General features: G+C 40.3%; 1 protein-coding gene across 3 annotated transcripts in view; it reads right to left on the bottom strand.

The window, feature by feature from the left end:
* lrfn1 (leucine rich repeat and fibronectin type III domain containing 1) overlaps positions 1-14,008 on the bottom strand; it is a 125,299-nt gene that overhangs the window by 88,279 nt on the left and 23,012 nt on the right. The window contains exon 1 of one of the 3 annotated variants that reach the window (XM_084351777.1): positions 8,605-8,723. The exons of the other annotated variants lie outside the window; for them this stretch is intronic. The gene's annotated coding sequence lies outside the window, so the exon portion shown is untranslated. Of the gene's footprint in view, positions 1-8,604; positions 8,724-14,008 lie in introns of those variants that run through there. 3 annotated transcript variants of the gene reach the window in all.

Below are 14,008 nucleotides of genomic sequence, written 5' to 3'. Positions count from 1 at the left end.
GTTTCGATCTTCCCCGGGCCCGAGGAACATCTTGTAGATCAATGGTTTATGTTTTGTCTTGCAACTGAATATTTATGCCTGGATATGTTCAAATTTGGTCCCTCGTTAACTCAATCTGACAAACCCATTTCTTCTAACAGTAGTATGACTTTTGTAAAAATACCACAACAACGCGTTTATATTTGAGTTTTGGGGGGTTAGGGTTAGATTGAAATATTTTCATTTCAATTATCATACATGCAGACAAAAGGATAACACTCAATTTCTATAAGAATATGTATGAATATGAATATGTATGTAAAAATATTTGCCAAGTGTTGTGTGGGGAAGGTCGGGCAGAGCTGAAGGGCATAGTCCCTGCAGCTGCTCAGAGCTGACTAGCTCTGAAGGAGAGAGTCAAGTGCAAAGCCAGACCTACGGGAGGAGTAAACACCTGGATTCTGCTCTGATCTGGAGCCGTTTTCCAACGTGAGGAGAGCTCAGAGATTACTTCTTAAATTCTGGGATTAAAAAGTAGATTTATCTTCACTCCTCTTTATCAACCTGACTTCAGTATTCTTACATATTATATCTTTAAATGGCCTTTATTTATTACATACACATTGTTCTTAACAAATGTATTCTTCTAACCTTGTATGAATGCTAAATAATTGTCTTGTTGTTTATGGATATTGGCCATTTGTGAAGTAAAAAAAACATCTGTGAGGTGCATACAGGTGAACAAGACTCTGCTGGGAAGTAGCAGGGTCCCACTCCTAATAAATAAATCATGAGGATCGTGTACTCGCAGATACTGATTCCAGCATATACTGAGGCATTTCCAATATTAGCATCGACCCTAATCTTGACCTTCATTTATGTCCATTATTAGAATTTAAAGTCTTGCCTCTCAATGTATCTGACTCATTTGTGCAGAAGTCTGCAACCACTTATTCATTATTATTCTGATTGTTAATATTTGTATTACCTGCAGCAGGAGTCAGAGTTTATTGTACTGCACATGCTGTCAACATTAAAGTCGTCATTTGTTCCCAACAGCACACAGCAGAAACATTGCCGACTTGAAAGGACAGAAGTTACATCTTTGACTGTGACGGTATAGGCTACAATTGATGTATATGCACCTTTTGTCGGCATCAACTCTCTCTGAAACAAGGTAATGAATTTGCGACATGATCCCTTCTCGAGCTGAAAGATTTTGTTTGACGGGGAAGGGAGATGTTGCCCCACTTTCTGCTTGGCTCCCCTTGGGAACGGTCCTCACTCTTCCCTCCTCGCCTGGTTGAAAACAGAGAGCCAGACGCAGTGAAACAACTGCACTAAATACAGCCCTGCAGTTACCATAGAAACCAGCGCTGGTGCATCCCTGACTAGTCCTACTGTATTTCATTTTGCACTTGACCCAGAAAAAAACTGGGAGGTTGATGTTCAGTGTCTTCCCAGTCAAACTTTTCAGAGTATAGGTGATATAACAGGCGGGAACGTGAATGGGGAATAAGCAGAAACCTGCTGCTTTCTAAAAGGAGACAGGAGGGAAAGATGCAGGGGTGTGAAAAGATTGAGCAGTAAGAATGTGATGATGCCAAAGGCAGTTCAGGCTGAGTGAATTTACAGTGACAACAAAATCGAGTACCGCTGTAAGGCTGGCCATAGCTACAGTGGACTGGACAGCACATGATCACATTTGAAATATATCAAGGCTTACTTGTGCTGACACCTTTCCTGAGATAAAGGACGATGCGACACAGATTTTTTTTTTTTTTTGGGAGTAGAGTAGCTGATATTAAAGTTATATAATGCAAGGTGCTGCATTGCATCAAAAAGTATTGTTTTAAAGACAGCACTGCACATTTCTCTTTGAAAAATCAGACATATTAAAGAAAAATCATTGTGATCACCTGACCTCCCACAAAATAAATGACACAGGCACAAGTTAATTATCAGAAAGCTTAGCTCTTCATTCAGCTTTTCATCATATGTTCCTTATTCTATAGGCCCCAATAACGTCCAGGCATTTTATCGTGTTAAGTCATTTTATACTGTACTCCCAGCTCCACTGGGACATCATTATAGTGTCCAAATAGGTCAGGAGCAGCGCATTATACTGCAGCCAAGCTTTACCCCACTGAACATGAAAAAGCTTTTATATCATTAACAACCTTTTTAACAACACCCGATTGTTCCCACAAGTGTCTTGAATGTGATCATATATCAAACATACGTGATTTCGCACAGTTACTCGCACCGACCGGCATTGTAATGGCACTAAGCACTTAATGGCCATGAGAGTAGATGTAACTGGAGAACCTACAGTATATGTTAGGTTTGTATAGCAGCAATTGCAATAAATGATGCAACTACATCATACACCGAACGGCAGCTACATTTAGGCCCTGGGCACCCTAAACATGTGCAGGCTCCCGCATCTATCAAGCCAACAAGTCACAACTGATCCCTGAAGTCCTCACACTTCAAAGGAATTGCTGCTGCTGCAATCCAATTTTGTGGCTCGCGCTTGGACTATATTTTGCATTTAGGGAAAAATGATAGCAGTAAATGCTTTCCATACAAAGAAGAACTTTTGCAGGCAGCAGATACAATAAAAGCAAACTTTCAATAAAGCAATCAGAGAAGACAAATGGGGGACTGCTGAATACATTTTCTATGATAAATCTTTAAAAGCGACAAACCTTGGGTATTTGTGAGAGGAATGGCTGCAATTTATATTAAGGCGAGTCAGTAAGGCCTCTATTTTATACACTGCACACTCTGCTGTGATGAATGTGTTGTACTGGAGGTTTCAGTGCCTTTTCAGGATTCTTTCTTCCAAGGAAAGTTTGCAGAGCTTGCAGGAAATTTTTCTTTTTTTTCTGCAATGCCATGGCGCAAACTCACAATACTAGTTATTCAATCTTTAATATGTTTACTGTTTTTGACCGCTGGAGTGCTGCCTTTTTCCTGACTCTGTTAGGCACAGCACCCAACAGAGGTTCAGTGAATAATTGGCTTATCTGTGATGCGAAAGACTGAATGTCTGAAAAAGCACTGTGAGACATATACAATATACATACATACAATACATTGGAGAACATACATTTACAAGAACCTTGTTTCAGTTGAGCTTTTGCTCGAAGTTAAACACATTTAACCGATGGTATATAAGACATATAATGTCCAAATGCACTTGCCTAGTGTAGGTAGTCTGAACACGTGCACAGACCATTTATTTTTCACTGACAATAAAATTCAACCATTTTCTTATTAGGGCATAAGCACAAGATGTACAAGCCCCAACAGAATATCCAACCCAATGATTATTGTTTTCAATCCTCATAATTAAGAGGCAGAAACTAGGTTAAATTTGGTTCTTGTGCTTGAAAAATGACTTAAACGCTTAATCGATCATCAAAATAGATCGTCTAATTGCCTAATCAACAAACTGTTTCATCTCTCCCATAGCTCGATGAGGATATTCTATTTTCTCTTGCTCCTCTCTTTAGGAAGGCCAGCAGAACAAAGGAGAGACGATACAAAAGGGCCCTTGTAGCTGATACATATTCAGTGTCAGTGGTCTCGCCGGCCGCCATTCATACCCCTTCAGTGGCTGCTGAAAGAGGAAAAGGCTCCTCATTCACCCTCATGTTCACAGACAGTTTGGGGATTTGAACCTCTGGCGCACTAACCTTTAGCTTCCCATCATCTTATTATCCTTCAACTGAAAAAAGGAAACTATTATTCTATAGATAACAGCACACCTCATAGGTTGTTGCGCTCTCTTTCTATTTCAGTAGTAAAACCTCCTAAATGGTCTCATCCTCTATTATAACAAACAGTAAGGCATTCAGTCGTATTAACAGGGAGACCAAACAATGTCGTGATTGAACAAATGCTGTGGCAAATTGGACTCATTTTCAGATTATATTTTTTGCATTGAGCTGCGATGCTCCATAATAACTATCCGACATTGGGTGAGCACTGGGTTGCACACTCCTGTTTTTTAATTTGAATAGTATTGGCCTATAAGCTTACGCTGCTGGATGAGGCCGAGCCAGTCCTCCACAGTCAGGGCCTGGCGGCATCATATTACACTGCTGGAAATCTTCTATTAACTGAGAGCAGTATGGCACGAGACAACTGCGGCCTTTCTAAGTGGTCTTTGTGAGCGCTGTTAAAAGGAGAGGCACATGATGTTACTACTAAGGAGAGTTTCACAGCGTAGGAGGGCGTGAAGAAACAAATTATATACAGTATGACTAGTGTGCGCACACAGTGGGTGAATTGTCACAAGCCATTTTCAAAAATCACCACCTGCCACAGAAATCCTGATCACAACTGGGAGGATCAAAAGATGGCTGTGCTACGAACGTGCTGCAATTTAAAACACAGTGAAGTAGAGGGCAATTGTATGATCTGAATGTATGTGTTCATGTGTGTGTCTGTGTGTGTGTAGGGTTTCTTACATTTTCATTTTCTTTCTTTTGCATTAATGAATCATTATTAACTAAATGTTAATTGCACAATGAAATGGCTATATACTGTCTAATAACGATACTATCTGAGTTTAGATTTGTTCCCAAATATCTTTTGTTCCACTGTGCTAGACACAATATATATATATATATATATATACAGTCAGTAGACACAAAATCTGGTAAGAAAATGGATCCTGACCTGCGATCCAGTGGCAGCCTGTCACGATTTCTATCTGCTTTCACTTCTCCCTTATTGACTAAATGAATGAATAAACTCACCTTTGTTCCTGTGTTGTTAGTAGTTGTACCTCTGAGTAAAACAGAAATGCAGGGGGGACGAAAAATAGTCTTGTAGTTTCCACAAGAGGTAATTTAGCATTAAAGTGGAACTGAAATAGATGTTCTGTTATTGTGGTTATATGGTGCTGTTACATTACTACTAGACTTCTCCATTAATACAGGTGCATACCTCCCTTAGTGTGTGTCAAGTGGGAGAGCAATCAGTTTTTTGACCCAGTGAAAATGTTGTTTTTGAAAGGCAGAACGCCAACAAATATGGATTGAAGCAGAATATTTTGTTAGATAAAAATTGGTGATTAAATCATCTTTCGCTCATCTTTTCAAATAACTTCAGACTTCTGGATTTCACAACACTGTGGAGTTATTGGAAATGTTCGAATCATACGAGTCAGAAAAAGTCCTATGTAGCCACCACTGAAATCTGATTCTACAAATGGTGTAATGCCAATAATTTTGATATAGTCTCTAATCTTTATCTGCAACTGAGCAGAAATAATGACGTTAAATACAATGAAGAGATGTGCTGCACACAAAAAAATACACTAGAAAGTGAAAAGACAACCCTACTATATGAGCAAAAATATGTCAATATGCATATTTTGTATTGTGGCACAAAAATCTGTATTAAAGTTAGACATGACGACATGTCTTATGTATCCTCTCATTGGAAATCTTGATTCAGTCAAAGTCCTCGGCGGAGCACAGAATAACAGAGCAGACAAGAGGCAGATTAAATTAAGTTTGATATGACCCTCATAATGGCAGGCCTTGAGAGATGATTAATGGTAATTGTATGAGTCGATCAGATAGTTAAAAGGAATTCAAATAAGACTTGGAGAGAAGCTTAAATGGAGGACAATGCAGACTTTTTCTATTTTATAGAGATACACTGTTGAATCCATTTGAAATTAAATCCAATAAAAAGTAAAGGATTCTTCAGGTTTACGTGAAAATCTTCCTAACCTCGAATCAATAACAATCTGTGACACGATCCCTTTATGAGCAAAAAAGCTGACAGCGTTTCTGTATAAATGCTTGATGCTTTTAAATACATGATCTCATTTAATATAATATCTTTCCCTGAAAGGAACAACAGACAACACCATCGCAAAAGACTTAATTTGAAGAGGTACTCTGTTACTGTTAAAGTAAATTTACTAATCACACTGCAGTTGTTGCTGTGGAGGAGCTTTGTCAAGTCTGAAACAATAACTGAGAAAAATCAGTCTTCCGGAGGTATTGAGGATCAAAACATGTAGCATTTACCAGCCTGTCTAATGAAAAAGAGTTGAAAATATGCTACTGGTTGCATTATGTGAAGTGTAGGATCTAGAGTTTTTAGAGGGTGACCATTAGTAGGGACAAAATGTTTGCTGTATTTATTTTGACAATCGACCGATCCAAAGTCCAAGGTCGGACAACGATGACAGTCCCGCTGAGGTGCCAGGGAGATCTGTTTTCTCTTTTCAACGTAGACGCACCTATCACATAGCACAACTAAGCTAACAGGAAACAGGAACGTTGACCTTGGCTCATATGGGTAGCAAGCATGCTCAACTGTTATTGTAGCACAGAGCGAAAAAGGGTCAATTATGTTTTTTCAAGTCTACCTTGACATAATGAAAGTGCAAAACTAAACTGCCGAAAGTGCCCTTGAATATTTGATGTTTCTCTGAAAGGAATCACAAACAGAAGAAATGAGTGTCTTGAGAAACATTACATCTAAAACTATTCTACAACCCAAATCCAGGAGCATTAGCATATTATTGAGCTTTAAAGTCCATTCTTTACCTTAGAAATAGCAGCTGACAAAATAATCTCACCATGACATCCATTTAGCAGCTGTCCTTACTGTATTATATCCAGGTATTTCACATCTTCTCAGTCAAATATGTAGCTCATCAACTACAATGAAATACCTGAACTGACAACACACATACCATGATTACACGGTACAAATGGCTTCGATGAAAGCTGCTCATTGTTGGCCACCGATGTACAGCATATGGAAACACAGCAGACATCATTAGCATGGGTGATTAACTGGCCGGGTTAAGTGTCTTGCACTTGAGCGCCTCACAATACTATCCGCCTCTAGGGATCGAGTAGCCTGTACGCCAAATCACGTTATCTCTAAAATCAGTGCAGCAGCATCAACGGGATGCCGGCTCCGGTGTTGGTGACACATCATACGCATTTGGTTGACTGTGTTTGCGGTTGCACAGCTAAATGTGAGAAACAATGAGGATGCGAGCCAATGTCACTAGGGGAGTAAGACAGGGGGAAATGTGTCACAACAGAGTGAGTGAGAGGAGCTGTGATGAATCCTCCTGGATTCATACATGCCTATCTCACACTTAAATTTAATGAGAGCACGTTGGGAAAGAGTCAGAAGGGTTGGGGTGGCGGTAATAGGGTGACAGCCCAAACCCATTAAAGCAACTTAAAGAAAATCTATTTTGAATCTCAAAGTTCAAAGACATCTCAGTCAGGAGCTGACTGAGAGCTGGCACTGTGGATTTCTGTCTTTGCGTAGCGCACACACAACACACACATCAGGTGACAGATGGTGGTTTCCTCTAGCTACCACGCACTGTTTGTTAGATTTTATTTTAGACTAATGACGTGTAATGAGCTGCATTTTGGACCGTTCTCTTCCTAAACTCTGCAAATGCCAAAACAAGGATATGTCCTATTCCGATTCAGTGAGATCCTAAAAGTCTTTAAACCACCAGAGTCGGCAAAGTGCACTGCATTTACGGGTGAGAGGTCACAGCGCTGCTAGAATCCCTCTCCATTCTCTGAAGGCACAGGGAAGGCTTGGCAGAGTAATTCGCGGCAGAGAAAGGGATGCCTCCACCATTAGATGCTGTTGTTCTTGTGCAATTCCTTCAGGGTCCATTGCTACCTTTAAGTGCCACAATAGGTTTTGCGGAAGGTGAAGTTCTACTGGAAAGAGAACTTCGGACTACTACTTTCACTTCCTTGAACTCCCCAAATCCCTTTCTGCCTGCCGGTCAATTGATTCTCGTTTTCACTCAGAGAGGCCACCCTGTCACGCTGCTGTTGATGGAAAAGGGGCAACATTTTAAGCCAGATGCCTTTGAACAGTTGCGTGACCGTTACCAAGTAACTAGTGTTGTTCACTCACTGATACACTGAAGGAGTGTGGCAGCACAAGTGTTGGATCCCACTGTAGCCGAATCCAACCTGTTCTCAGAAACAGCAGGGGGATGAATATATTACAGCATGACGATTCATTAGCTGAATGTCAGCCACTAAGTGTGCACTGGCAAGGCCCTGCCTTTCAACCAGTTCACTACAAGAAAGAAGACCTTTAGTTAGACTTGAGTCATCCACACAATAATTTAATAACTTACAGTAATGGCTTTCTGTATTTTAATGAGAGATTTTCACTGGAACATCATCTGGGAACCTTTACCCTCAACAAAGTGATTTTTTTTTCAGTGACAGAAGCTGTTCATTTTCTTATTTGAATGGGTGAATGTGGGTTTATGAGAAGTCACCCTCTCCTCTTAACATGTCCAAGTATCCACAGACACTGAAGACATGAATGGCACTCAGTAGAGCACATACCTCCGCCAAGGCCCACTAGTCCCCTTCAGTTAAATCAAGCTGAATAATACAAGATCAAACTTCACAGCACTGAGCCCTGATATCTAACGTTTAAACCATTGTTTTTCATCGAAACCTGCTCAGTAGTGTGTAATCCTGCTGTCAGCAAACAAACAGACACGGTTGAAAACATAACCTCCTTGCAGGGGTAAAAACCACTGCCAACACAACAAAGACATAATGTACAATGACTTACTGTATGTCTGTTGACAGCACAATGTCCATTTAGTTACTCATCTGGACTGGATTCCACCAACTTTCTTGAAATCCTTTCTTTAGATGTGTACAAAACTGGGTTGAACCATTAAAGCGGGGATCGGTGAGTTGGAAAAACAGCCAAAACCCAGACCAGATGTGCAAGTATCCAGCCAGTAAGCTCCGCCCCCCTGCGCTCAGGCCTCTCTCCGGCCGCTCCCCACAGACCGTGAACGCACCGTCCGAAGACTGCCGGACACCGCCGACGGAGTCCGACTCCTCCCGAGCGGTGGGAAGGAGAGCACCGGTGCCCCGTTTTCGTCACAACATCTAACAACAAGTAGCTCCTCGTGTCTCATTCACCTGTAAGTAAACGCTTAATATTATCATATTGAACGTAAACAACCAACATAGCCGTTGCTAGCACTGCTAGCTGTCGAGCTAGCTTTGTTAGCATTCAGACATTGTTTTGAAAGTGTGTTGTAACTCGTTGCAGGTTAGCTAGCAACAGCTGGCTGTGGTAACGTCAGATACGGAAAAGCTAAAACATCAGCTACACGTTTTATTTTTTTTGTTTCCTCAGTGGTTCACAGACGAACATGAATATCGTATTGGACTCATGATGATACGATGTTTTGCATGTTAGAGCCATGACAGCATCGTTGACTCTGATGATGAAGACACGCCAGAGGAGGAAGACAGGAAGATCTTCAAGCTCAGAGGATTGCACATGAGCAGGTCAGCATCTAAAGTACATTACTGCTGCTTTTTCCCTGATAAAACACCACCTACAACTATTTGTGTTTGTACAGTATATTGACCAGGCGTGTAACTTGTAGTTTTTCACCATTTGAATCTGTGTTTTGGTGCATAACAATAAACACAGTAGGTAGAAACATGTAAAGAAATATAAGGGGCTGGTGTTTCCTAAAAATGTTCACAGTATGCTGAGGACAGATATAAAAATATCTGATCATGTTGCTCATCTGTTGCTTCACAGGCCAGAATTCATTTCATTCAATTCTGTATTTACTCCTTGTTTTGCATTATCTCGAACTTGTTTGAATAAAGTCTTGAAAGTGAATAGTGCCTTTTCTTTACACTTCCAGCATAAACAACCAACCCATTACAGTTCTTTCATTTTACGCGATCCACTAATAATAACAACTGAATTAGGCAAGACTCTTGTTTATTCCATTTCTTGGAACACATGTAAATTAAATAACACTACAAAGATAGTATACCTTTTATCGTTTAGACAATATACAGTTAAATTAGCATAAACAACTATGTACAGGAAGGACGTCCAGAGGTTTCTTGACTGGTTATGCTGTTGATGTCGATGCTGTTTCAATCCTCTACTGTCTTGGCAGTGACTGTCCTGTAGAAAGAATAGCAAAATTACTCATCTGACAGTAAATACAGCTTTTCAAGGACCTTGAAATTACTTTCACTTTATTATAACACCACAACTTGAGTTTCATTTTATGCAGTGACAAATATTCCTGAAAACAACCAGAAATCAGAATTGTGCCATTTAAGAGTCATTTCATATTTACCAAATCTACTTTTTGGGTTGTTAGCTAAATGTCACTTTCAGAGTTATTTACATAGTTTCACATTCTCATTGTTTTTTCTATGCATTTTTGACAGTAGTGTGTACAAGCTGTACTTGCTGGACTTTTTTGTAAACAACTAAATGTGTTACAGGACATAAAGGTTACATCTAAATGTGTTTACTGGGGCATGAAATATTGATTCTGTCAAAGACAACACAGGACTGTTGCTATGTTAAAAAAAATGAAGTCTGGGGTTAGGTGGGTGATGGGAAGCTTATGTGATGGGTGGCAAGCGATTATTTATAAGGATTGTCAGGTGCATTCTGTGTTTCCCACATTCTACTGTGGTCAGCTGACAGTCAGATCATCAACTAGCTAACTAGCTAGCCAACGCCAGCTACAAGCTGCTAATATTAGTGTTGGGTGAATACATACGACAGCAACATAAGGAGCTAACGTTAGCTACGTTGACTACATAATGCAGAGTAATTATACATTTCCCCAACAAAACCAACCAGCTCATTACCTGTCCAGCAGAGACACAGCTACCATGGAGTCCGTCCTCAGGTCGCCATCGCTGAAAAGCCGCTCCGATGTTGACTCTCGTTTTGCTTCTTGCGCTGTCTAACTTCTTTTTTTGGTAGCCTTCTCGAGTGCAGTCTTTCTTTTCTTTCTTTGTTCAGCAGTGTAAGCTGCTGTAGGCACCGTTGGTGATGAGAAGTGTGGCTGTAGTTTCTCTGCCGGGGCCGGTTAAATTGACTGGATTAAGTTTTTTTTACAGATTCATTTTAACTAACCCATTTTTTTTTTTTTTTTATCAAATCATTTATTATTTTGATTGCTGCCAAGATGTTAAGAAATGTTATACACATATGATAGAAAATGTTTTTGAACAGAATTACCTACCCAAGTTTTAAATCTTTAAGTAATGTTTAAATAAGTAGCTTACAGACGGCTGTATCCCAATCCAGTCAAAGCTGTATAAAAAAAACCCTGAACTGTATTAAACTCAGTTGCCAATACCTCTTAAATGACTTTGTTTTATCACTATCTGCATACATGGTGAAATATCCAACAAAGCAAAGCTAACTTAAGTTTTTTGGTCAGTTAGTCCAACTTTATTGGCTCACCTCAGCAATTTAAGTAACGTCTTGATTCCACTGGGCACGACACTGTGACCTCATATGTGCGACACTTGGATAAGTAGTTTCTTCCTTTGTCCGTTTTAAATGTGGTTATTGTTAATATTTTCGACTTCGTTGTGCGGCAGTTCCTGAGTCTGCACAGGGCGTTTTATTTTGAAAATTGACAGGATGCTCTACACTGCATCTATGATGCATCATGAAATTGTAGGGGCTGAAAACATACATTTTTCTAAGCACTTTAAGATTGTCTCATTTATGGTGTATTATAAGTATTAAAAGGGAGAATCTAGAAATCAACGACAACTAAGCCGACTCCATCTGCTGATGATCATCATTTGAAATAATTCAAAGGTCCCGAACAGCTACTAAATGGATCATGAGTTGGATTGTGCCGTTTCCAAGCTCTATTTAATGTGTGTCTGACATATGCTGGCATTAACTGTTCTTTGTATTCTCGATGCAAACTCACACTGAATTCTTAAGGAGATTTCCCCTGTAAGCAGTGATTATCACACAACTGCTCATATAATGTAAAGACAGAGTTCAGTGAAGGATTCAATGAAATCCTTTCTGCAGAGCTCGATTCGGAAAGCAAGATAAGAAGATGGAGGTAAAAAATATTAATGGTACAGCAGTATCTTTATCTGCCATGCACCGCAAACACTGTAAAGCCTGAAATTGTCCAGCTAAACCCCGCTGGTCATTTTTGTGCAGTAGAAAGATACGGCCATGGAATACAGAAAGAAAGGGCAGAATTCTGTTTTTAATACTTAATTTCGAAGTCACTGCTGGTAAGTGATCTTCGCACTCTCTGCATACTAATTTTCACAGACGTCGTCCTTGAGAACCGTGTGATTAATAATGGATACAGTGTGACTATATGCCAATAGCTGGGGCGAGCTGTGGAGCAGCGAACTGCAACATTAGGTTTGAAAATGTGCCTCCTTCCATCTCCGCATCGCAAATGTTGCGAGTTTAAATTAACCGAGACAATCAAGAGTTAAATTCTGCCGTGTTAAATTTATCCTCTCTTGTGGTTTTGCAGCAGCAGGATACAGGAAACCAGTGAAATCTGATCATGTATTCAGAGCCTGCCCTATGGCTACACACCTGCATCTCAGCTGTCTGCAGCATCTCTGAAACTGCTCACAGCGTAACAATAAGCATGACATCCATGCGAGACGTTTATGAAAATATGAGCAATACGTCTCCCACAAATGAATGGCGTTCTTCTGATTGTTAGGGGGTACTTTACTGGCAAATGTTCAGCAGGAATACAGTGGATTAACAGCACGAGTGTCAAAGCTCTGCGCAAAGGATTTCTCGCATTGTTCTCATCCTATTATGACAAAATTTATGAAATTAAACAGCTGTCAAATTAGTATCCACGATAGGAAATTCAGTCCAAAACCCTCTTTTTCTCCGTGAATCTATCCGCAGTGCATGTTTCTGAATTGATATTACATGGACCTGCTCCAAATTTAGATACATGCAGAAACAAGTCTGCTGACAGCAACATCTGCGTCATTCCTCCTTTAGATGCATCTTCATTTTCGTGTGTGACAGTGTGTCGAAACATGTGCTTTTATTTCAGTCCAAGTGTGATCTGAGGGAAGAAAAGGCTGCAGAATGATGTTAGTTAACATGCAAATAGTGTATACTGTGCGCACGACACGAAGAGCAAATACATTAGCCAGCTGTGAGCTCATTTGCTAGGGGCCGTATCTACGTCTCTTAACAGAGTTAAAACAGAAAGCAAATAAGTTAAACATCCATAATTGAACAAAATTGAAACACTGTCTTAACAACTAGCTAAGCTGTAGCTGCGTCTGGGCCAAAGAAGACACCAGAGTACTTGTTAACCAACATTTTGTCGCTGATGAAGACGCACAGCACATTAAAATGTTAGCCGCTTAATAAACTTAGTGTGTTAAATGAATACGAGTGGTCCAGTGCCTCCTTTGAGTTCAGTCTGAATATGCCAGAGAGCCTTTTCTCTGCTGCACTGAAGTGTCTGAAGTGCAAAAGATCCTCCATTATATTTCCTTCAAATCTCATCCAGTTCAGTCATTAAAAGTGGGCTCAAGAGTTTTTTGTGCGGTACGAACTACTTTCAAAATGGACGCACAGACGGAGCTTTATTGTATTTCTAAAAAAAGATCTCAAGGGGAAATGGTGGATGAAGAAATCTCCTCCTGAATTACAGAAGGGCACATTTACTGCCTCTTAGCTGGTTACTATATGCAGCATACTGTAGTGATATGCACCATTTGCTCTAATGGCAGTAAAGTCTCTACATCCCGGAAATAGAAATGTTTACTATTCTTGTCCTGTTACGTAGAAGACGTGCCGTATTACTTTTGCGATCACACTGGAAATTGAAAATGTGACACATTATTGCAGAGGTTTTTATAGACTGACAGTGAGCCTGTGGTGCAGATGCCCCCTCCAGGTCTGTGACAGTCCCAGTAACCATTGGAAACTACTACGCAGAGGACAAAGGCAAACCTGAAGGATGGGACCTGCCAATGATCCCCCCTTGTGTGCAGCCACAAGACTCACCGGCCATGTTGATTTACTGACAAAAACAAGGTCCCCTTCTGTGTGAGTCAATGCCAGTGTGAAACACTGCTCAAACAGGATATTTCGCTCTTTACTGGTGCTCATCTCTCAGAGGTAATGGCGTGGAAAATCTGGATGT

Source organism: Pagrus pagrus (assembly GCF_965226575.1).
Source record: "Pagrus pagrus genome assembly, chromosome: 4".
In the NCBI taxonomy this organism is placed as follows: domain Eukaryota; kingdom Metazoa; phylum Chordata; class Actinopteri; order Spariformes; family Sparidae; genus Pagrus; species Pagrus pagrus.
This window is presented reverse-complemented; position numbering and strand designations above follow the sequence as displayed.